The sequence below is a fragment of the Saimiri boliviensis genome, chromosome 13, assembly GCF_048565385.1.
Source record: "Saimiri boliviensis isolate mSaiBol1 chromosome 13, mSaiBol1.pri, whole genome shotgun sequence".
Lineage (NCBI taxonomy): Eukaryota > Metazoa > Chordata > Mammalia > Primates > Cebidae > Saimiri > Saimiri boliviensis.
Genome location: NC_133461.1, coordinates 30,087,656 through 30,109,310, shown reverse-complemented (window position 1 = coordinate 30,109,310; position 21,655 = coordinate 30,087,656). Strand labels below are relative to the sequence as shown.

General features: G+C 45.4%; 1 long non-coding RNA gene across 3 annotated transcripts in view; it reads right to left on the bottom strand.

The window, feature by feature from the left end:
- The window catches only part of LOC141580782 (uncharacterized), a 117,257-nt gene that overhangs the window by 8,591 nt on the left and 87,011 nt on the right, over positions 1-21,655 (bottom strand). Inside the window, exons 3-4 of one of the 3 annotated variants that reach the window (XR_012513105.1) lie at positions 3,759-3,949; positions 1,653-3,171 (exon numbers count right to left, since the gene is read on the bottom strand). This is a non-coding gene — a long non-coding RNA (uncharacterized LOC141580782). The remainder of the gene's footprint in view (positions 1-1,652; positions 3,172-3,758; positions 3,950-21,655) is intronic. The other 2 variants (XR_012513106.1, XR_012513107.1) reach the window with 2 other exon arrangements.

Below are 21,655 nucleotides of genomic sequence, written 5' to 3'. Positions count from 1 at the left end.
ATTCTGAGGCCTCCCCAGCCATGTGGAACTGTGAGTCAATTAAACTTCTCTTTTTAATAAATTACACAGTGTCAGTCATGCCTTTATTAGCAGAGTGAGAACAGACCTGATACAACTAAAATCCACAAAAAAGCACTCTGAATTCCCACATCAAATGTGTTTAGTGTTATTCTAGCCCTTGCTACCTGGAAAGCAAATACATTCTATTTTTCTGTGCCAGGCCTGATTGATGGGTAGTGATTATCTGGTAACTGTCTCAAGAAAAAAGCTGAGGCCACATGCAGGCACAGCAGGAAGTCTTGCCATCACTGGGTAGAAAAGGCAGCTGCAGTGGGTCACAGCCAGGTACCACGTAGCTACCTACCCATACTTCCGCATTGCACTGCTCTTGGTTACTTCAACTGCCCACCACCACCACCCACCAATAACCATATAAGCAATTTGGGGGACAGGACTCCATTTGTTCATTTTTATATCTCCAGTACCTTGCATAGTGCCTGGCATTTAGTGCTCAGGAAATATTTTGCTGAATGAATGTTTGGTTAAAAGACCCCATAATCCTTCTCATAGCATGAGAAGCAGATGCATGTGGCCTAAACATTGACAAGTAGAAATTATGCAAACTCAAATTTCTTCAGCCATGCCTCCCTGAGCTCTACCCACAGAGAGGCCCCTCCTTCTCTGGACATTTGTAGTCTCTCTTTTAATCTTATTCCTGATGATATGTTGTCTGACCATGAATTTTTATAGCTTTATTTGTATATCTCCAAATTAATAACTTGAGGTTAGCAATGGTAGCTTCTCCTCTAACTTACACTGCGCCTAGCATGTTGACACCCAGAGGCACTTAGTAATTCCTGGCTAAATGAATAATTGTCTTCTGACTCTCCAGTTGTCATTTGCTCTTCTGTTTTTTAAACACTCTTCATTAGGTTTAATATCTGGTAGCAAATGGATTCCCATGCTACATAAATGTATCTGATTTCTTCTTAGCAAACACTGATGATCTTAATTCAATTTCTAAATATTAATCAAATCATAGAATTTTGTCATAATGTGTCATACAGTTTAAAACACAACAGATGAATAAACTGAGACTCTAATAATTGACAGAGTTGCTATCTCCTTCTCCATTTCATTCATTCATTCAATGATAGTCTTTTAGAGTAAAATACTTAATAAAAACGATGTATTACACATAATTTTTGGAAGAACACAGAGCAAACCATACTTCTTAATGTTTTGATATCTAGTTTACATTTATGTGAGCTGCTAGACAAAACCAGCCTTAACTGTTAGCAGAACTAGCAGGATCCCCCAGCTCAGGTTCACCGGACTTTAAATTCCTCTCCCACCCACACACAGCTCTTCAACAAGAATTTACCAACAATCTAACATGTGCTTTAGGCAAGTATCAACAGTGATACAAAAGCAATAGAATACACAACCCATGCCCTCCAAGTACAATTGTCTAGAGCTTTCAACATATTCATGGGCTGTCAAAGCTGTAACAGCATCTCATTCGTGTGCTATGCCATGGAAGCAGATTTTCTAGAAATTTAAAACTTAACCTTAAGACATAAGAACTTAAAATATATACATGTTATTTATATATTAGAAAGAAAATGTCCTAAAACATATTACATACCCACCATTCTTACTGCAGACTGTTGGCGGGGCTGTCATTTCTTCATTTTGCTGGTCTTCCTGGTTTTTTGTTGTTGTTGTTGTTGTTGTTGTTGTTGTTTGCTGTTTCCACCTGGTACTCTTCAAAAGGACCATTTTGGGTAAACCTCTGTGCTTTTATCTGTTTCCTTTCCTTTATTAAGGTCAATTTATTGGATCAGCTCCATAAACACATGAACAAAAAAGCTGTGCAGTCATGCAAGCCCCCAACCCCACCCTACTCCGCCCTCAGGAGGGCCCTACACTTGCTTTAATACTCTGCTGTAGCTGTCTTGAAATTTTTCTTTCTTTTTTTTCTTTCTTTTTTTTTTGAGACAGAATCTCATTCTGTCGCCCAAGCTGCAGTGCAGTGGCACAATCTCGGCTCCATGCAACCTCCGCCTCCCAAGTTCAAGCAATTCTCCTGCCTCAGTCTCCCTAGTAGCTGGGATTACAGGCACCTGCCACGATGCCTGGCTAATTTTTGCATTTTTAGTAGAAACAGGTTTTCACCCTGTTACCCAGGCTGGTCTCCAACTCCTGGCTTCAAGTGATCTGACCGCCTCACCCTCCCAAAGTGCCGGGATTACACTTGGTAGCCACCACTCCCCACCTTGAAATTCCTAATAATAATTTCATTTTGGGATTTGTGTTTTATATGTGAAGTCCCATGGGACGATGGAGCAGAGGAGCGTTGCTCTGTATCATCTGCTCTTGGCTGCCCTGCTCACACATAGTGCCTGCTGTGCCCACTGTGCTGCTTCCATGACACCCTTATCAGGCCCTCCCTTTGAGTCTTCTGGACTCCCACGTATCATGAGCCCACAGGAGTTCTGTGCTCATGTTCCATATTTGCTCATCTACAACTGAGTGAGTGGGGAACTGACAGCCCTGAGAAGCCAGCTTTCCATTCCAACCAGAGCTTGCCTCCAATTTAGAAAGATGACAATGACATTCTAAGAAGCACGAATGACCAAGGAACTTTATTATTTCCTTTTTTACTAATGTTGTTTCTCTGTGGTAGCCAGACACTTACACTGAAAATGGTGACATCCAAAGAAAGGAAAAGACAGGCAGCCCAAGCTCTTCATCCTGTAAGTCCTTCCTTCCTTGTCAATGAACTGAAGGTAGAGGTGGAATGTATCAAAACATGAAATAAACACAGTTGAGTTGGTTTTATCCAGCATCTCCCTTATTGTGATAAGAATAAGACACATATGGGCCAGGCAAGGTGGCTCACACCTGTAATCCCAGCACTTTGGGAGGCTGAGGCAGGCAGATTACGAGGTCAAGAGTTCAAGATCAGATGGGCCAATATGGTGAAATGAAATCTCTACTAAAAAAAAATACAAAAATTAGCTGGGCATGGTGGCTCGTGTCTGTAATTCCAGCTACTTGGGAGGCTGAGGTGGGAGAATTGCTTGAACCAGGACCCTGGAGGCGGAAGTTGCAGTGAGCTGAGATCGTGCCACTGCACTCCAGCCTGGGTACAGGGTGAGACTCCATCTCAAAGAAAAAGAAAAGAAAAGAAAAGAAAACACGTATGAATATGTAGGGTATGAAACAGAAACTGCATAATTTTGATGATTTTAAAGATGAGTTAAATGCCTTTACATTTGCACTTAAAACTGGCATTGCTTATGCCAAAGGAGGAAATAACCCAGGTGTCCATCCAGGGACGAGCGAGGTGCCTAGAGCAATGAAACTCTTAGACAGAAAGTCGAAGTGTGGCAGCCCTGGCCTGGGTAGGGGGAGACTCGGGAGTTGGTGCTTAATGGGAGCATTAACTCTTTTCAGTTTGGAAAGATGAAAAGAGTTCTTGGGTGGTGCCGATTGCATGATAGCATGAAAGTACTTCATGTCATGCGCTTGAAACCATACGCTTGAACATGGTTAAAGCAGTAAATTTTATGTTATGGGCGTTTTACTGTGATTAATCAATCAATCAATGGCACAATATAAAGATAAATGGCAAAATTCATGCTAATAATTTGTGTTTTATTTTTCGTTACTTATAATCACAATAGCAAGGTTTTCCAAAACGCATAAATTGGGAGAGATTACATAAGGAAAAGAGCTTTGTATTTGAGTACCTTTAAGGTCACTTCGCCCCTGGGTTTTCATTTGGCACTGGCACCGCCCACTCCGTAGCCAGCTGGGTCCTCGCTGTCCATCAACATCTCAGTTCCTGCGCTCCGGTTGCCTCCTCAGCCTCCACACTCACCACCCTCCACACATATGCTCGCTCCTTTTCCCCCTGTTCTTCCCGCCTGCCTTTCTTTTCCTTAATCAAGAGCAAGAGAGGAGCTGTCAGTCTCTCTGTTTACTTCCCTGAAGAGCCTTTCATCCCCTTCTTCGCCCGTCCCCTTTCACAGAGCCCTGCCCACAGCCTTCTTCTTCGGGCCCACCCCACCCCCCACCATTCCCCACCCACTCCCTTCCCTGTGAAGGTCGCCTTTGTCCGCTTCTCTTTCATCCTGTAGCCCCCAAAGACTACTCCCATGCCCCCTGCTTCCTGCTGGTTCCTGATGGTTTAAGTCACTCCTGAGTTGGGAGGAGATCCCGTCCACCTGGAGGTCTGACGTTAATTTTTTTCTCTCTCCTGGATTCAGAATGGGTTATCCAGAAACACTTCAAAAAGAACAGGTAGGCAATGCAAATGGCCAGCCATGGATGAATAATGGATAAACTAAATGTGGTCTATTCATACAAAAGAATATCATTCAGCCTTGAACATGTAGGGCTAAAGGGTCATGGGGTGTGCTTTATGCTATGCTGAGGCGCAGGATCCGAGAAATAAACAGGACACAGGAACAGCCTTGGAGGCTGCAGTCTGAACAGTTCTTCCTGCCTGGGGCATCGTAGGACCTCCAGATCTTCCCTGAGCCTCCTGCTTGCCAGCAACATGACATTGACTATATTGTTTGCTTTTCTCACCTGTAAAATGGGATCAGTAAAACCTTCCCTGTCTCCTTCCCAGGAATATTGTGAAGTTCAAAAAGGAAGTGCTTTGTAAACTGCAAAGTGCCCTTTCTTCATCAAGAAAGGCCAGGTCAGGTGTGGTGGCTTACACCTGTAATCCCTGCACTTTGGGAGGCTGAGAAGGGTGGATCACTTGAAGTCAGGAGTTTGAGACCAGCCTGACCAACATGGTGAAACCCTGTGTCTACTAAAAATATAAAAGTAGCTAGGCATGGTGGCGGGCACCTGTAGTCCCAGCTACTCGGGAGGCTGAGGCTGGAGAATGGCTTGAACCCGGCAGGTGGAGGTTGCAGTGAGCTGAGATTGTGCCACTGCACTCCAGCCTGGGCAACAGAGTGGTGAGACTCTGTCTCAAAAAACAAAGAAAAGAAAAGAAAAGCAAGGACAGGAGAACACTGAGGACAGGGATCAGATCTTATTCATCCTCTTATCCACCTCTTTTAACACCATTGTCTCCTTCTAACACCTGGCTAGTACCTTGCACGCTCTCAGTGCTCAATAAAATGCTTGCTGAGACGACTTGAGGTTAGGGAAAGAGAGGGAAAAGAATCCAAAACCCTTGTGGGTTTCCAGCTCTGAAGGCCCTGCCATCTCTCAGCACTGCATGGGCTTGCCAAACATGTCATCCATGAAATCACAAGGCCACCAGGAGAGTGGCACGGAGTGGGGTCAGAGAGAATTCTCGAATTTTGTAAACTGCATTTTGCAATCACACATACACCCGTGGGTTGTAGTAAGGAAGGGAAGGGAAGGGAAAGTAGACAATTTTATGCATGTAGAATTGCAGGTCTTGCCAGATGGCTCACAGGCCCAGGGCTGGCCCTGGGCAAAACTGTGCAGCAGGAAAGTTTGTGTTCATTGCTGTCACTTGCTCCATTTCATCATCCTCTCCATCCCCACTCTCCTACCCCCGCAGCGCGCACACACACACACACATCCGACCCTGGCATTCTGTCCTCTGACATATCCACACTTTCCTCTGGGATCCTACCTGCCTGCCACAGACCTGAGTCTTTCTCCACTCCCCTGCCTCATGGTCCCACCCCTTCTCCCACCAATAACCCCCTGTTCCATGAAAGCTTCCCAGCAGCTTTGGGAATTGTCATCCCTGATCATATTACCACTGATCTGCTCTTTTCAGGTAACAGAGTTTGAACTCCACCTCATATTATCAGAGTGCAGGTCTGCCTTCCAAAAGGGAGAGGGCAGATTCCTTGAAGCTGGGGACTGTGTCTGGTCCTCATTGCAGCCAACGCAGAGCCCAGTAGTATCAGAGCCATGAAGGCTGCTCCGGGAACACTCAGTAATGTGCTGGGCGTTTTTGTTTGTTTTACCAGTTACTTGCATGTTAGCACCGTCTCTAAAAATGTTGGGTGGGATTAGAAGGATCTAAAGACTCCTGAGGATGGAGGAAATAAGCTCCTTAAAGCAACCGGCTGGACACTTTCTCCCTCGGGTAGTGTCGTGGGACTCTAGCGTTCTGTGGAAAAACTCTGACTCAGCTTGGGTGAAGAGTCTATGGGAATTCTCTGCAACGTTTTGCAATTTTTCCATTAGTCTAAAAATTATTTCAAAATAAAAAAGAAGGAGGAGAAGGAGAAAGAGACAATGACAAGCTCAAGTGGTTTTACATAAATTGTATTAAACTTGGAGAAATACATTATTACCATCATGTATAAACTCTTTCAGGGCATTGAAAATGTAAGAAAACCAACTAATTCATCATATGAGGTTAATATGATCTTCATTCCAAAAGCAGGACAATACAAAGAATGAAAAGCAAAGATCAGGCTCATGTATGAACTTGGACACAATAGTTCTAAATTAACTGCATTAATGAATTGAATATATCGGTGTATAAAGAAAAATATAACATCACCAAGTAGGCTTTAATCCAGGAATATAAGGCTGACTTATCATCAGGAAATCTTTTAATGAACTACACCGTATTAGCTAATTATAGGAGAAAACTGTTACGCTCATGTCAATGCAGAAAAACCATTAAATAAACATCAAATATTCTTTGGTGTTTTAAATTCATAATATATAAAAAGAAGCCTTGGCAAACTAGGGATTGCAGAGAATTTGTTAACAAGGCAAAATCTATCAAAGTATGAAAATAAAAAATTTCATTCAGGAAACTTGCTATTTAACAGCAAGTTTCTCTACTAAATTTTATATTTTTTTCTTTACTAAATTTTATAATTGTCAATTCCCAATTGGTAGAAAAGCAATAACATAAAAATTAGTGCATTTGTACAAATTGGTAATTGACAATTATAAAATTTAGTAGAGAAAAAGAGCCCATTCATTAGAGCAATCAGATTTAGAAGGAAAATAGAACTACATTTGACAAGGGAAATACGCGCAAGTGATCACAAACCAATGTGCACATCATAGCAGTTATCCATTGCTGTGGAACAAACCACCCTAAAACTTTGCAGCCTAAAACAACAACCATTTTATCTGGTCATGTTCCTGCAGGTCAGCAATCTGGTCCAGGCTTAGCTGGGATGTTTTTTTTTGCTGGTGTCGCCCAGGCTCACTCATGTAACTGCAGTTACCTGTCATCTCGATGGGCTGTATGACCTAACATGGCGTTGCTCATGTATCTGGTGGCTGGTACTGACTGTTGGTTGGGTCGCCTTCTGCAACCAGGTAGCAAGAGTTTCAAGAGGCAAAAGCAGAAGCTGCAAGCCATCCTGGGTGAGGCCAGGGTTTGAATGTTTTGTCCCCTCCAAAATTCATGTTGAAACTTAATCCTCAATGCAACCATATTAAGATGTATGCAGGCCCACTGCGATGGCTCACGCCTGTAATCCCAACACTTTGAGAGACTGACGTAGGTGGATCTCTTGAGTTCAGGAGTTGAAGACCAGCCTGGACAACATGGTGAAACCCCGTCTCGACTAAAGATACAAAAATTAGCTGGGCATGGCAGTGCATGCCTGTAATCCCAGCTACTAGGGAGGCGGAGACAGGAGAATCACTTGAACCCAGGAGGCAGAGGTTGCAGTGAGCCAAGATCGCACCACTGCACTCTAGCCTGGGTGACAGAGTGAGACTGTCTCAAAAAACAAACAAACAAACAAACAAAATGATATATTCAGACATGGGGCCTTCACGGGGCTTTTTTTTTTTTTTTCTTGTTCTGTCACCCAGGCTAGAAGCTCACTGCAACCTCCACCTCCCAGGTTCAAGTGATTCTCCTGCCTCAGCCTCCTGAGTAGCTGGGATTACAGGTGCATGCCACCACTCCCGGCTGCTAATTTTTGTATTCTTAGTACAGATGAGGTTTCGCCATGTTGGTCAGGCTGGTCTGGAACTCCTGAGCTCAAGGGATCTGCCCACCTTGGCCTCCCAAAGTGCTAGGATTACAGGCATGAGCCATTTCGCCCAGCGAAGACATGAGGCCTTTTAAAGGTGATCAGAACACCTTTATAAGGCACTGAATGAATTAGTGCCTTATAAAGAGATTAAAGGTGTGAGTCTGCCCCTTCCTTCTTTCCACCTGTGGATACAGCATTGCTTCCCAAATAAGGAACAGATTGGATTACCAATTGGGAACAGATGTAGTTTACAGATGGGGATTGGATGTGGGTTACAGATTAAGAATGGATATGGGTTACAGACTGGAAATGGCTGGAAGGTTGTTTACCGTAACTAGGGATAAGGAGGCAAAGAAGTCAGTTTCTGCCTTTTAGGGAAGGGTACTTAGGATTCCCAAAACTCAGGGTTGTAAGGAGGAGGGGAGGATCTGGGGCAGGATCTGGTGCAGGGTCTGGGGTGGTAGTGGCTGTCTAAGAGGGAGAGAGGTTAAGATCAGGGGTATTAAGCAGGTGAAGGGGGTCTAAGGGATCCCATAAGCTAGTGGACTGTTTGGGAGTAGGTATCCTATTCTTCTCTGAAGAGTTGAGACTTGGGGTATTTCCCATCCTGGAGATTTGACCTGAGGCTCAATCCCTCATCATACAGATTTCTTGCCTTTCCTTTCTCTGGAGGCTCAACCTCCCTTACTGGAGATTTCTTGCTTTTATCCTGACCACCAAGGAAACACTTTGTCACCCCGATGACATTTCTTAACCTTGGTCTGTGCACAGAGTTACCTGGTCACCGTGGTATGTGAGGATCCTTTCTGCCCGCATTGCTGAGAGTCTGGGTTTATCCATCACACTGGGTGGGACTCAATTCCTTACCCTGAGGCCACTGCAACAAGGCAGTGGGACATGTCTCCTCTCGAGAGGGGACCAGAGACCCTTCCCAGGAGAAGAATGGGAATCCCAGACTTTGTAGAAGACAAAGTTAATGAAAAAGGGCAAAGAAAAAGAAATGGAAAACAGAAAAGTCAAGATAAGAAAATCAGAAGACTAGTTCAGGAGTTGCGATATACAAACTATAGGAGCTCCAGGAAGAAACAACAGAAAATAGATGAGAAGAATTGCAGGAAGGAAGGAAGGAGAAAAGGAAGGGAGATGGAAGGACTTGAGTTTACAGGTTTAAGGATCTACCAAGTAAGTGCCCAGCATGATGGGTGAAACGACACGACAAAGTTTTAGAGCACTGAAATTTTAAAACATTGTTTTTAGAATGCTTTTAAATTTTTAAGTGTACTGCAAAGAAAAAAAAGTCTTACAAGCTTTCAAAGTTCAAAAAGGCCTTGGGCTTTTCAATTACATGTCGGAAACTTGAAGGTGTTGGTCAATACCTTAAAAATTCTGAAGCTTAAATCCCTCCAGTCTGAGATTCCATAATCCTCTAAAGTTCCAATTAATCAAGAAAAGGGAAGACAGATATTTTTAGACATAGAAGCTCTCAAAATATTTCCCTCCCATGCGCCCCTTTCCCAGAAGCTCCTTAAGGACAAGTGTCCCCAGAACTAGAAGGTAATATAATCATGACACAGAGATCCAACATGAAAGAGCTTTGCTAATGGATGAAAGGCCCAGGGTGACAGGTGCGCACTCAGCATAGAGACTTCCAGTCCACGTTGGAGCACATCAGAAATCTCCAGGGGAGATGTCCCAGAAGATGAAATTGGCACCAGATTGCAAAGGGAAGAATTAGACTATGGATGAAGGCCTCGAGATTGAATAAGATATGCGTAAACTAAACTGGAACCAAGCAAACAAAAAAGCAAGGTAATCATTACCTCCAGGAGGAACGGAAAGTTGTGTGGATAAAGAAAAGTCATCGTGGTTCACTACATGGTTTGGCTGTAAACGGGGCTTTTATGCAGTTGTGTTCACATAAACCCCAAAGCTTGATCTAACTCAAATTGCGACATAACCAGATAGCCAGGATGAAGAAAGGGAAGGGTGCACGTGGGTGGGAGGGGCAGAGAAATCCACAGCAGATTAATATGTAAAGCTTAAAGCTAGCGGGCTCAGTGGCTCACTCCTGTAATCCCAAAACTTTGGGAGGCCAAGGCGGGCAGATCGCTTGAGGCCAGGAGTTCAAGACCAGCCTGGCCATCATGGTGAATCCCTGTCTCTCCTAAAAATACAAAAATTAGATGGATGTGGTGGCATGCACCTATAGTCCCAGCTACTCAGGAGGCTGAGGCAAGAAAATCGCTTGAGTCTGGGAAGCAGAGGTTGCAGTGAGCAGAGTTTGCATTCCAGCCTGAGAGACAGAGCAAGACTCCATCTCAAAATAAATAAATAAATAAATAAATAAACAATTTTTTTAAAAAAACCTTAAAGTTTACAACTGAAACGTTAACAGGCGGCAAGGCGAGTTTAAGTGTATTATTCAAAGACATGGAAATAGAGTCAAGGGTTGCTTAACAACAGGAATACATTCTGAGAAATGCATGGTTAGATGATTTAATTACTGGTATATTATAGAGTGTGCTTACACAAACCTAGGTGGCACAACTTACTATACTTAGGCTATGTGTTCCAGCCTATTGCTCCCAGGCTACATACCTGTACAGCACGTTATAGGCATACTGTAGGCAAATGTAATACAGTGGTAAGTCTTTGTGTATCTAAACATAGAAAAGGCACAACAAAAATACGGTTTAATAATCTTACGGTACCACTATCACATATGTGGCTTGTCGTTGACCAAAACATCATTACGTGGTGTGTGACTGTAATTGCCAAAATAATCAGAGTTGAAATGTTTGCCCCTGGGAAGGAAGAAGTGGAATGAAAGGCAGGAGACTGCTGTTTTTCATATTAAAGCTTGTAAATGGATCTGACTCTTTATGCACACATATAGCTTTGACTGAAATACAAAACTTTTAACATAAAATTAAGAAATAATTAAATGGTGGCAATAATGCTGCCTCTTACCACTCTACTGGGTTTGAGAAATTATAAATTGCCACACAAGTAAAAGGTATTTGTTGGCTAATGAAGCACAGGAACAATGTGCAGGTCAGAATTTATCATCTGGTTGATATTTTGAAATGTCACAGCTCTGTCATATAGGCTCAATCTTCCAAATTGTGCATAACTTGCTCTAAAATTGAGGAAACATTCATGCTACACACACACACACACACACACACACACACACACACTCACATGCACACAGAGACAAGAATAGCCAAGGCAATTGTATCATAAAACAGCAGAGGCCTTGCTTCACCAGATAGTAAGACTTTGTAGAAAAAAATGTATTAAGTATGGTGTTGGCACGGAAGAAAGCAACACACCAATACAATCAAATAGAGGCCCCAAAGAAACCCCAACACACAGATGGAGCCCCAAAATGTGGCAAATGCTAGGGAAAGCACCTGCTGTAAACAAACGGGTTTGGTATGACTGGTTATCTAAAAGGAAACATTAGTGTTATCTCTAGTATTCTATTCTGGTTTTTAAGAGAGAAGTGAAAAAAAATAGCAAATACTAAGATTCCAGATTTTAGAAGCTGAATGAGAGTTAGGTTGCAATGATCTGAATATTTGTGTCTTTCTCCAAATTCCTTTGTTGAAGTCTTCAAGCCCCAGGTGATGGTGTTAGGAGGTGGGGCCTTTGGGAGGTGACTAGACCACAAGGGCTCATGATTGGGATCAGTGCCCTCACAACAGAGGGCCCCAAGAGCTAGTTACTCCCTTCCACCATGTAAGGACACAGCAAGAAGGCAATGAGCCAGGAAGTGGCCCCTCACCAGATACCAAATCTGCTAGTGTCTTGATCTTAGACCACCCGTCCTCCAAAACTGTGAGAAATAAATCCAGTAATCCTTCTACCTGTTAATATTGGCACATCGTCTATGCAGTTTATGAGCCACCTGGTTTATGGTATTCTGGTATAGCTGCCTGGACAGACTAAGATGTAAGTAAAAACAGAAAAGCAAAATTTGATATTGTGATATAATAAGAAATATACATTTATTCTCTGCCCCCGATTCCTGGCACACAGCTCCTAAAACCCTTGCAGATAGGGCACTAGAAAAATCTGTTGTTCTAATAATTGGTCTTTGACCATGATTTCTGACACAGAACTCCTAAGATCTTTGTAATTTCCTGAGTGACAGGAGCATCGACATAGTGCTCCTAAATCCCTTGAAATTTCTTGGGTGATAGGAGCATCTTTTGTTCTAATGAGGCAACACTTGACGGGCTCTTGGATGGCCTTAGGATGGGGACTGGTTGCCAGGGGAACCAACCATGTGATTAGAGGGTTGGAATTTTCAGTCCTACCCTGCAAACCTCCAGAGAGGGGAGTGGGGCTGAAGGCTGAGTTGATCACCAACTTGATTTAATCAATCATGTCTATGTAATGAAGCCTTGATTAAAAACCCAAAAGAACAGGTTTCAGAGAGCTCTGGATAGCTGAGCATGTGGAGGTGTCTTGAGGGTGGTGGCATCCCCGGAAAGGGCATGGAAGCTCTTTGCCCCTTCCCATATACCTTGCTCCATACATCTCTTCCATCTGGCTGTTCATCCTTTATAATAAACGGGTTAACGTAAGTCATGTGTTTCCTTGAGTTCTGTGAGTCATCGTAGCAAATTAATTGAACCGAAGGAGGAGGTAGTGGGATTTATAACCAGTCGCTCAGAAGCACAGATCACAATCTGGGGCTTACGTCTGGCCCCTCAAGGTAAGGCACAGTCTTGTGGGACCAAGCCCTCACCTGCGGGATCTGACGCTGTCTCCAGGAAGTGTCAGAATTGAGTTAAATTATAGGACATCTAGCTGATGTGGCTAGGGGATTGATTGGTTGATGGGGAAAACCCCACACACATTTGGGTGACCACAGGGAAAGCATCCTGTTCTGAAAGTACACAATAAGAGGGAAAAAAAATGTTTGTTTCTTTTTTCCCCCAGATAAATTAAGCTTCACTGTGGGTGCTGTGTTGTTGATAGACTGAGGAGGGGGAGGTGGGAATCAAGCCGAGGGAAACAACTGGAAGCTATTGCAACACCAAGGAGAAGAGAAGACGTGTGTTTGAATCAGAAATGGTGGTGGGGATGTAGGGGTAGACTGGGTCCTGCAGACATCACCAAGGGCAACTTGACAAGACCTAGCAACTCACTGGATTTTGATGATCAGAGAAAAGAGATGTCAGTGGACTCTCGGGTATCCAGCCTTAGAGCCTTGAAGGATGTGCCAATGTTAATAGCTATCAGTAATATAGATTTCGCAGCTCTAGGTGGGTAGCAATTATTTCCATTATGGATATTTTAGATCTAACACTGCTACAGAACTTGCAGATGCAGATGTCAACTAAGTACAGTCACAAATACAGGCTAAAGGAGAATTGGAGCTGGAAACATACTTGGGGAATCCTCAGTGGATGGAATTAAGTCCCCTGATATGTGCTCTCAAGACCTTCTCCCCACTTCCCATCATGGAGCTTGTCACGAAAGGTTGAAACCGCTTGTTTGCTCTTTAGACTGTGAATCCTGTGATGATGGAGGCTGTCTTGTTCTCCATTGTATGCTTAGTATCTAGACTAAGGACCTGGATTATTGAGAAACTAATAAAGATAATCAAGAACAGCATCTTAGGGAACATCAAAACTAAAGGGCTAGGCAGCAAGAAAAGACCATCAAAGAAGCTGTCAAAGTAATCACCAGAGAAAGAGAAGCGTTATGGGATGTGGAGTCCCTGGACCCAAATGGAGAGAGAATGTCTAGAGTAGAGGGTGCTGAAGTGGTCAAGATGTTCTTGTCTTACATAGCTTTTGCACCTGCCTCTTCCCAGCCCAGCCCTCTCTAGGGAAACCACCCAGTACACAGGGACAACATCACAGAGGCTGATTAGACCAAGGACGGGCACGTGACCCAAGGCTGTGTTCACTAGTGGTGAGCTTTTAAGGAAGAGTAGAGGGAGGGAGAAGTCAGTACCATGACAAGACAAAGACTTGTGACATTTATGAGTGACAGGGACTCTGGGTAAACAAAGGAAACTCATAATGTACAGAAAGAGAGAATGAAGCAGAGAGGCCATCTCCGTTGCAGAAAACTTTCCAGCTTCCAGCTTCAGCTCCTGCCAGACCCATCCCAATCTTAGGTTTCATGGAAACCAATAAACTCCCTTTTTCTTAAGCCCGTTTGTTTTTGTTTTTGTTTTTTTGAGACACAGTCTTGCTCTGTCACCAGGCTGGAGTGCAGTGGCACGATCTTGGCTCACTACAACCTCCACCTCCAGGTTCAAGTAATCCTCCTGCCTCAGCCTCCCAAGTAGCTGAGATTACTGGCACTTGCCACCACATCCAGCTAATTTTTGTATTTTTAGTAGAGATGGGGTTTCACCATGTTGACCAAAATGGTCTTGATCTTTTGACCTCATGATCCACCCGTGTTGGCCTCCCAAAGTGCTGGGATTACAGGTATGAGCCATTGTAAACTGATTTGAATGAATATCAGTTCTTCCTATCTACCTGACTCCAACTAGCACTATCTTTACATCTGCTATTAACATAATAATTTAAGGGAAATCAAAAGTCTATGGACTTAGAAAACTCTTTCCTTTACCTGGGGATTAACAGGAACCCTCCACTCATATTAAAAATATAATCTTCGCTTGCACTTGGAACACTCCCATTTAGAATTTTCAAACTGGGGGGAATCAGAATTGGACAGTGAGGAGATTGACTGCCTGCAGACATATGCTAGTTAGAGTCCTAGAAAGGACTCAATTCCAGAATGCCTGACTCCAGAGACCTTGCCACAACCTTACACCGTCCCTGCCACCCCTAGTCTCAGGGAAACAAATCCCAATTCACTGCTCAATGGCACTGAGGACTCAGCCCTACTAGTCCTCCACCAAATCTAACTACAGGAGGAAATGCTCCAAGCCCTTGGCTGAGTGCTCTGCAGTCAGAGCCCTCTATCAGGAAGGTGGCTTAAATGAATTTAAACCCACCCAGGTTGGCCTGTGAGGGCTGTTCCATTAAAGCGTACAGCCAGGCAGGATTCCGTTTGTTGAAATCTGTGTTCCTTTTGTACACTTTTCAAGTCACATCTGGTGCTGACCTTAGAAACAGCACTTGTGTGCTGAATGAATGCAGTGTGACTGTGTGTGCTCAGGGTTTGGGGACTTCTCTGAAAGGCACTCCCAACCCTCCCAAACTGGCACAGGATGTCCGGCTGTGGTCGGCTTCCTCCACTGTGGCAGAGGATGCCAATTGAAACACGACCTCTGCCAAGACTCTGGGACCACGCTCAGATCCAGGTCCCTGGGGGCAAAAGGCAGCTCTGTGCCAAGTTCTCCAAAGCCTGGCTCCTCCCGGGCTCTCATCCTGGAAGTGCTCTGGCCTCCTCTTTGGAAAGGGCCCATCAATCTTCTGAGGATTTCTGACACCGGTCGGAGCGCTGGAAACGGCAGGCCCTTCTCCGTCTCTCAGCTGCCTCACACTCTCCAGCCCGGCAAAGCTGTTTGCAGCATCTGGAAAAGCAGTTACTGGTTTGGTTGTGGTTTGCCCTTGCAGCTGAGCAGGTTCCAAGTGCCACGTCCTCCACCGGCTGCTCCGGCCCTGGACACTCAGGAAAGGTGGCAAGGCAGCCCCCTTGCACACTTGCCTGTTTGTATGCTCCCTCCATTGCTTGGAACCCAAAAGTATTTGCTCTTGTGGAATGAATGAATACAAAGCCTGCTGCCCCTCTGCCTGCTCCCCTCCCTATCAGAAATTCTTTCTCTCACTGTCTCTATAGCCATGCTTAACAGATTGGAGGAGAATAGTTTGAATGAAACTTCCCAGCACAATATTTCACTGGGCTTGTGTTGAATTGATCTAGCCTCTAATGCCATTTATCTTCCCAACCTTCTTAAAGAGGAGCAGAAGAACAAATCTTTTCTTTTGCATATGGGGAAACTGAGGCTAAGAGAGGCTGCAGAGACAACTGTAGAGAAGAAGCCACAGAGCAGGGCCAATCTGAGAAGATGCATGCTGGTGAGATAGTCTTTTCCTGACTTTAGAGATTTATACAATCACTGGGCACAGAGGACACCCTGGGAGGGAACTCAGGAGGAACTGGAGATGGGCCCACTTACAAAATTTCTTTAGGTGAACTCAAATTGTAAACATGCACCACCACCCCAGTCTAGTACTCTTGTGCTGGTCCCCCAACACCTAGTACAAGAGATGGCAGTTCCAAGAAGGTTTCCGTGGATCACTCCTGTCCCCACTTGCCCCTCCCCTCTAAGAGCTGTTCCCTCAATCACAGCCTGAACCACCCTTCCTTCCTTAAGGTTTTTTTACTGTTGTCAAATTCATGTGAGTCTTCTCTCTCTCAGCTAGATCACTTGCTGCTTCTCAAGGGATGGATTGTGCCCTAGATCTTAGAAACCCCAACCCTTCTGGGTTTTCTCTTTTGTTTTCTCATGGTCTGCCAAATGATGGTGTCACACACATAGCCCCAGGGGCAGCATCAAAGAAGACAGTCACTTGGGACTTGGGGGGGAGCAGTCTTGTTTTCCATAAGAAACAACCAGGGGGAAAAAAGTGTCAATGTCTGAAATAACTGTTGACAAAGAAGTGTGGCTTTCTCTTAGAGTCATAAAAGGTGGTTCTGATGTCAGCTTCACAAGTAAGAGAATGGATCCAGGGTGAATCCCTGGTAGCTGACCCAGGCGGATTCAACCCACAGGGAGCTGCCCAGCACATCAAGCTTGGGGATTCTCCAGCAGCTCTCCTGCCGGAAACTCCTGCCTGTGCCTATGCCCACGGCCCCATGAGCGCCTGGAGCAGCAACCCGAGAAGTCTACCTGCCCTGTTTTAGACTCACAGCCTGCCAATTTCACGTCCCTGGAACGACCCATAGGAAAGCTGAGCATGAGTCTCAGACTCAGGGGACCACAAATCTGCCCCATCTGTGACCTTGAGCAAATGATTTCTATTCTCTGGCTCTTGGCGTTAGTATCTTTGCAAAACAAAACAAAAATCAGACTGCCTATCTATGAGGGACCCTCTACCTCAAAAACGGCATCACCCAGACTGGCAGGGAGTGTGTGTTTGGTTCTCATTTCGCTGGTGTTCTTGTGTGTGTCTTGGCCCAGGCATGGCCATTCTGGCCCAGGTTGGACAGCATCATTATCTACATCAAGCACCCCATAACTAGAGAGTGACCATGTGGCCCTTGTCCAGGGAGGCCTGGGGTGGGCCGAAGGCATACCGAAAGACGTGTGAAATGTCTTTAACATCAGTAATTTCCCTTAGAAATTCACGTATATTTTGCATTCTTTTCTATTTATTACTGAGTTGTTTAACATAGGAATTTTTGTCCCCAAATCTTAGGATAAAGTGACCCTCTGAGAGGGCGCTTCTTGCTAAAACTGTTTGAGCTTTCTGTAATGAACTGCTACATACCCCTGAAACTGGTTTAAGAAGCACTAATCTGTGGCTGTCTGCAGGAACAGCGAGCTTCCAGAGCTGAAAATTCATCTTTTGATCCACCCAGGAATCCCTTCTCAGATATTCATCCTTGTCTGTTAAAATGCAAATTTCCTTGGTAAGGGGCTAAAAATTGGGGGAAAAAAAAACTGAGACAAATATAAAATTCTTTACTTGTGTCTGAGAAATCAATTACAGCAGGACAGTTTGGGGCTGTTGGGATCAGCAGTAGCTGGTAGCGAAGGATTTTCGTAAACTTCAGTTGGGTCAACACCGTGCTTTGACTGTGTCCTTCGGAGCAAGAAGGACATAGTCTCAGCACTGAGCAGGCCCCCTAGAGAGCTGCACTCAGAACTGGAACCATATATCAGGGGGATTTGGACTAAACAGCAACTATCTGGACAGAGATCACAGACGTGTGTCACATGGGGAATGAATGGAGAGACCAGCAGGGGATTGGGCTAGGCAGAACCCAGACTAGCACTCCTGCCTTTTAGGAGTGCAGGTTTTAGCTCAGCAGAGGAAAGCCCAGCACCTTGTGAAATGAGGATGGGCTGCCTCTACAGAAAGAGAATGCGCTGGTCCTGGGAGAGTCCTCCTATCAGTTGGGGGGCAGGGGATGCGGCTGGAGAGTCACTGAGTTAGGGGATCCTTTAAGACAGTGAGGTGCACATGGAAACACAGCTCCTAGATCACCTTCAGGGAAGGACTCACTATCCAGCTATGGGGAGTATGGTGGCAGACAGCCTCCAGGGTCAGCTCTTCAGAGTTGGCCTTCCCTGCAGGGAGCCTCCTCCCCAGGGGCACTTGTATCTGGTGACTGAGAGAGGTCTGGACAAGCACCGAAGCCTGGACATCCAGGCAAGAGCTAGGATGACTAAGGCTTTGTTGGATCCGCCTCACTGTTTGACTTCTTCTGTAGCCCAAACTCCAGCTCAGTATCTACCTGGAGAAAACTCTACCTGAGACAAAAGCATACCACATGATATGGGTCATCCTGAGAGTCTAGTCATACTATTATCATCACTTGCACCTGATTGTGAATACATTCACTGAAATATTTGCAGAGAACAAGTTTATACAGATGTAGCTTAAGGAAATGAAAGGAGAAAGAGTCACAAGACAAGTAGGTTAAGAGATAAGGGATTGAATTTTACACTTTAAATATGTGAATCGTATCTCAATAAAATGGTTTTTTTAAATGTTTAGGGAGAGAGAGAGAGTGGAACTGATCTAAGATGTCCAGACTCTCCCAGGCTGGGCTAGGTTATGCCAGCATTGCAGCTGGATATCAGGAATTGAATGGACTTGGGCAGGACCCTTGGCTTCTCAGCAAGGCTGTCCCCATAAAACAGATTTCACACACCCATAGCACACTCAGGGCACAGCTAGCAGCCCTCAAAGGCCCTGCTGGCCCCACCATCATCCCTGTGTCCCACAGTGAAGCAGGGAGGAGCCCTCCTCCCAGCCACATCCCAAGGCTGCTATTGCGTTCTCCTCGAGCAGGGGTCAGCAGACTGTTCTGTAAAGGGCCAGATAGCAAATATTTCAGAGTAGGTGGGCAATATGGTCTCTGTTGAAACCGCTTAACCCTGCTGCTGTAGCACAAAAGCAGACATAGCTAGTAAGTAAATGAATGGGCATGGCTTTGTTCCAATAAAACTTTACTTACAAAAATGGGCAACGGACCAGATACGGCCTAGGTACATAGTTTGCTGACCTCTGTCCTAAAATCACGGACCAGCCTACTTGGAAATGATCCCAGGCCACAGAACCGGAGAGTTTTATCTACTTAGAATCCAAGGTGGCATCATGTTTCTTGTCTTCCAGGCTTTGCTGGAGAAACAGAACGAAATGTTCTATGTATGCTTGACATACATTCTAGTTCAACTGGGAACTGAGATTCGTAGGACATGGTTCCTGTCTTAAGGTACCCATGTAAATAAGCAGATAATTCTCATTCAGTGTGAGAAGCACATGGGAGATGTGGGGACATATGTGTGTGTTTGGGCTAAAACCATCACCAGCCAATGTCACCAGGATTCAGATAATTAACCACCCTCACGGTGGTAAATAAAGTAGGATCTGTAGTCACTTCCAGCCATGGTCTTTACACAACTACAGAGGACTTGCCTTTTTTTTCTTTTTTAAAATTATTTTTCAAAATTAAAAAAAAATTTTTCATAGAGACAAAGTCTCCCTATGTTGCCCAGGCTGGGCTCAAACTCCTGGGCTCAAGGGATCCTTCTGCCTCAGCCTCCCAAAGTGCTAGGATTATAGGTGTGAGCCACCATGCCCAGCCACCTTTTTCAAATTAATCTTGGAAACACACACACATAATCCCACTTTGTCACTGAGCCGTAGCCTACAGGTATTGTTTTGGTGCACACGCCACAGAACCGGAGAGTTGTCACAGCTATTGTGTGGGAAGGCCACGGGCTGGGTGTGGCTCCAGATCCACGTTCTCACGTCCTGGGCCTGCTCAGTGTGTTTCAGCTCCTGTGTACGCTTTTCCCTCTGCAGTGCCACAACATCCAACCCCGGCCTTCTCAAAGGACGCTAACCCGCCTGCCCGCCTGAGACTGCCAGCTCTGTCTGTGGCTGCCCTCTGGTGGCCTGTCGGCTGGAGAGCCTCGGCGCCTGTTAAGGCAATCAGTCAGGGAGAAGGAGGAAGCGTGAGACTGAGTTACAGACATTTCCACCAGCTCCTCCTCTGCCAACACAAACCCAAGCCTCTCCCTAGGGATTCTGGAGTGCATTCAGAGCTTGGGGAAGGAATCATTTTCATTCCTAATTCGATACCCTTCGTTTTTTCAACCGGGTGGTTCACATGATCAAACCGCACAAGAGGTCGGCATTCTGTGTTCTGCTTATGGCCAAGAGGGCACGACAGCTCCCCAGGGCACTCGAGATCTGAGGGATCTGGGGGCCCGACAGGTTAAGAAACAGCTTTGAATTTTCATCCTGGGGAGGCAATTCTTCGGGTCTACTCTTCTGCTCCTATTCTTGTTCCTTCAGTGTCTCCTGCGGTGGGGATCTCAGTGGGAAAGGATTAAGGATGGTGTTCGCAGAAGTATGGGGTTCTGAGTCCAGAGCTGGCTCGGCTCCGGAAGCACCATAGAAACTGGTCCCGGTTCTCCCACCCACTTCCTCACATGGCTGGAGGACTTAGCAAGGCCCTGGAGCACACTGGTTGACTCCATGGACTCCCGATCCGGGCTGCCTGGGTTCCAATCCCGGCTCTACCACTTAAGCCACGTAACCTCAGACAAGTTACTTGACCCCTTTGTGCCTTGTGGTTCTTGTCTTTAAGATGAGAGTCATAATATTGCCGACTTCAGGGGTTGTTTTGAAAATTAAGTGGATTGGTACCTGAGAAAATGCTCAGTAAATGTTTCCTGTTGTTATTCAGGAGAACGCTCATACTAACTGGGATAGGAATCTGAAGACCTTGCTTTCCATCCCAGCACCACCTTATCTGGCTGTGTGTTCCAAGAAGGGTGACCTCACTTCTCTGTGCTTAGAGCCTTCTGCTCCAAGATGAGGATAAGGACTAACTCCTTCCTCTGAACTCCCCCATGGCTCCCCATTGACCCCATGCTAAAGGCCCATCTTCCCTACCTGGCCTATAATGCCCTTTATGCCTCAGCCCCTGCCCTTCTCTCAGGCCTCATTTCGTGCAACACCCAAGGTGATGATGGCTGATGAGTGATGTTGTAAAGCACCCATCAGATCATGTCCCTCCTCTGCTCAGAGCCTTCCAACGGCTTCCCATACCACTAAGAGTAAAGTCCAGGGTCCTCTGCACAGGCTGCCAGGCCCTACAGCCTGACCTCAGCTCCCGCCACCTCGGCCCCATGCCCTCCCCAGCACCCGTCATTGCTCCCAGCTCTCTGCCTCAGCTGCTTCCAGGATGCCAGCCCTCGCCTGCCTCGGGCCTGATATGGTTTGGCTCTGTGTCCCCACCCAAACCTCAGCTTGAATTGTAATCCCCACATGGGGGGGAGGGTGGTGTGGTGAGAGGTGATTGGATTATGGAGGCCAACTTCCCCTTGTCAATCTGGTGATAGTGTGAAGGAGATCTCACAAGAAGTGGTTGTTTGAAAGTGTGGCACTTCCCTCTTCACTCTCTCTCCTGCTTTGCCATGGTAAGACATATTTTCTTCCCCTCCTCCTTCCACCATGATTGTACGTTTCCTGAGGCCTCCCAGTCAT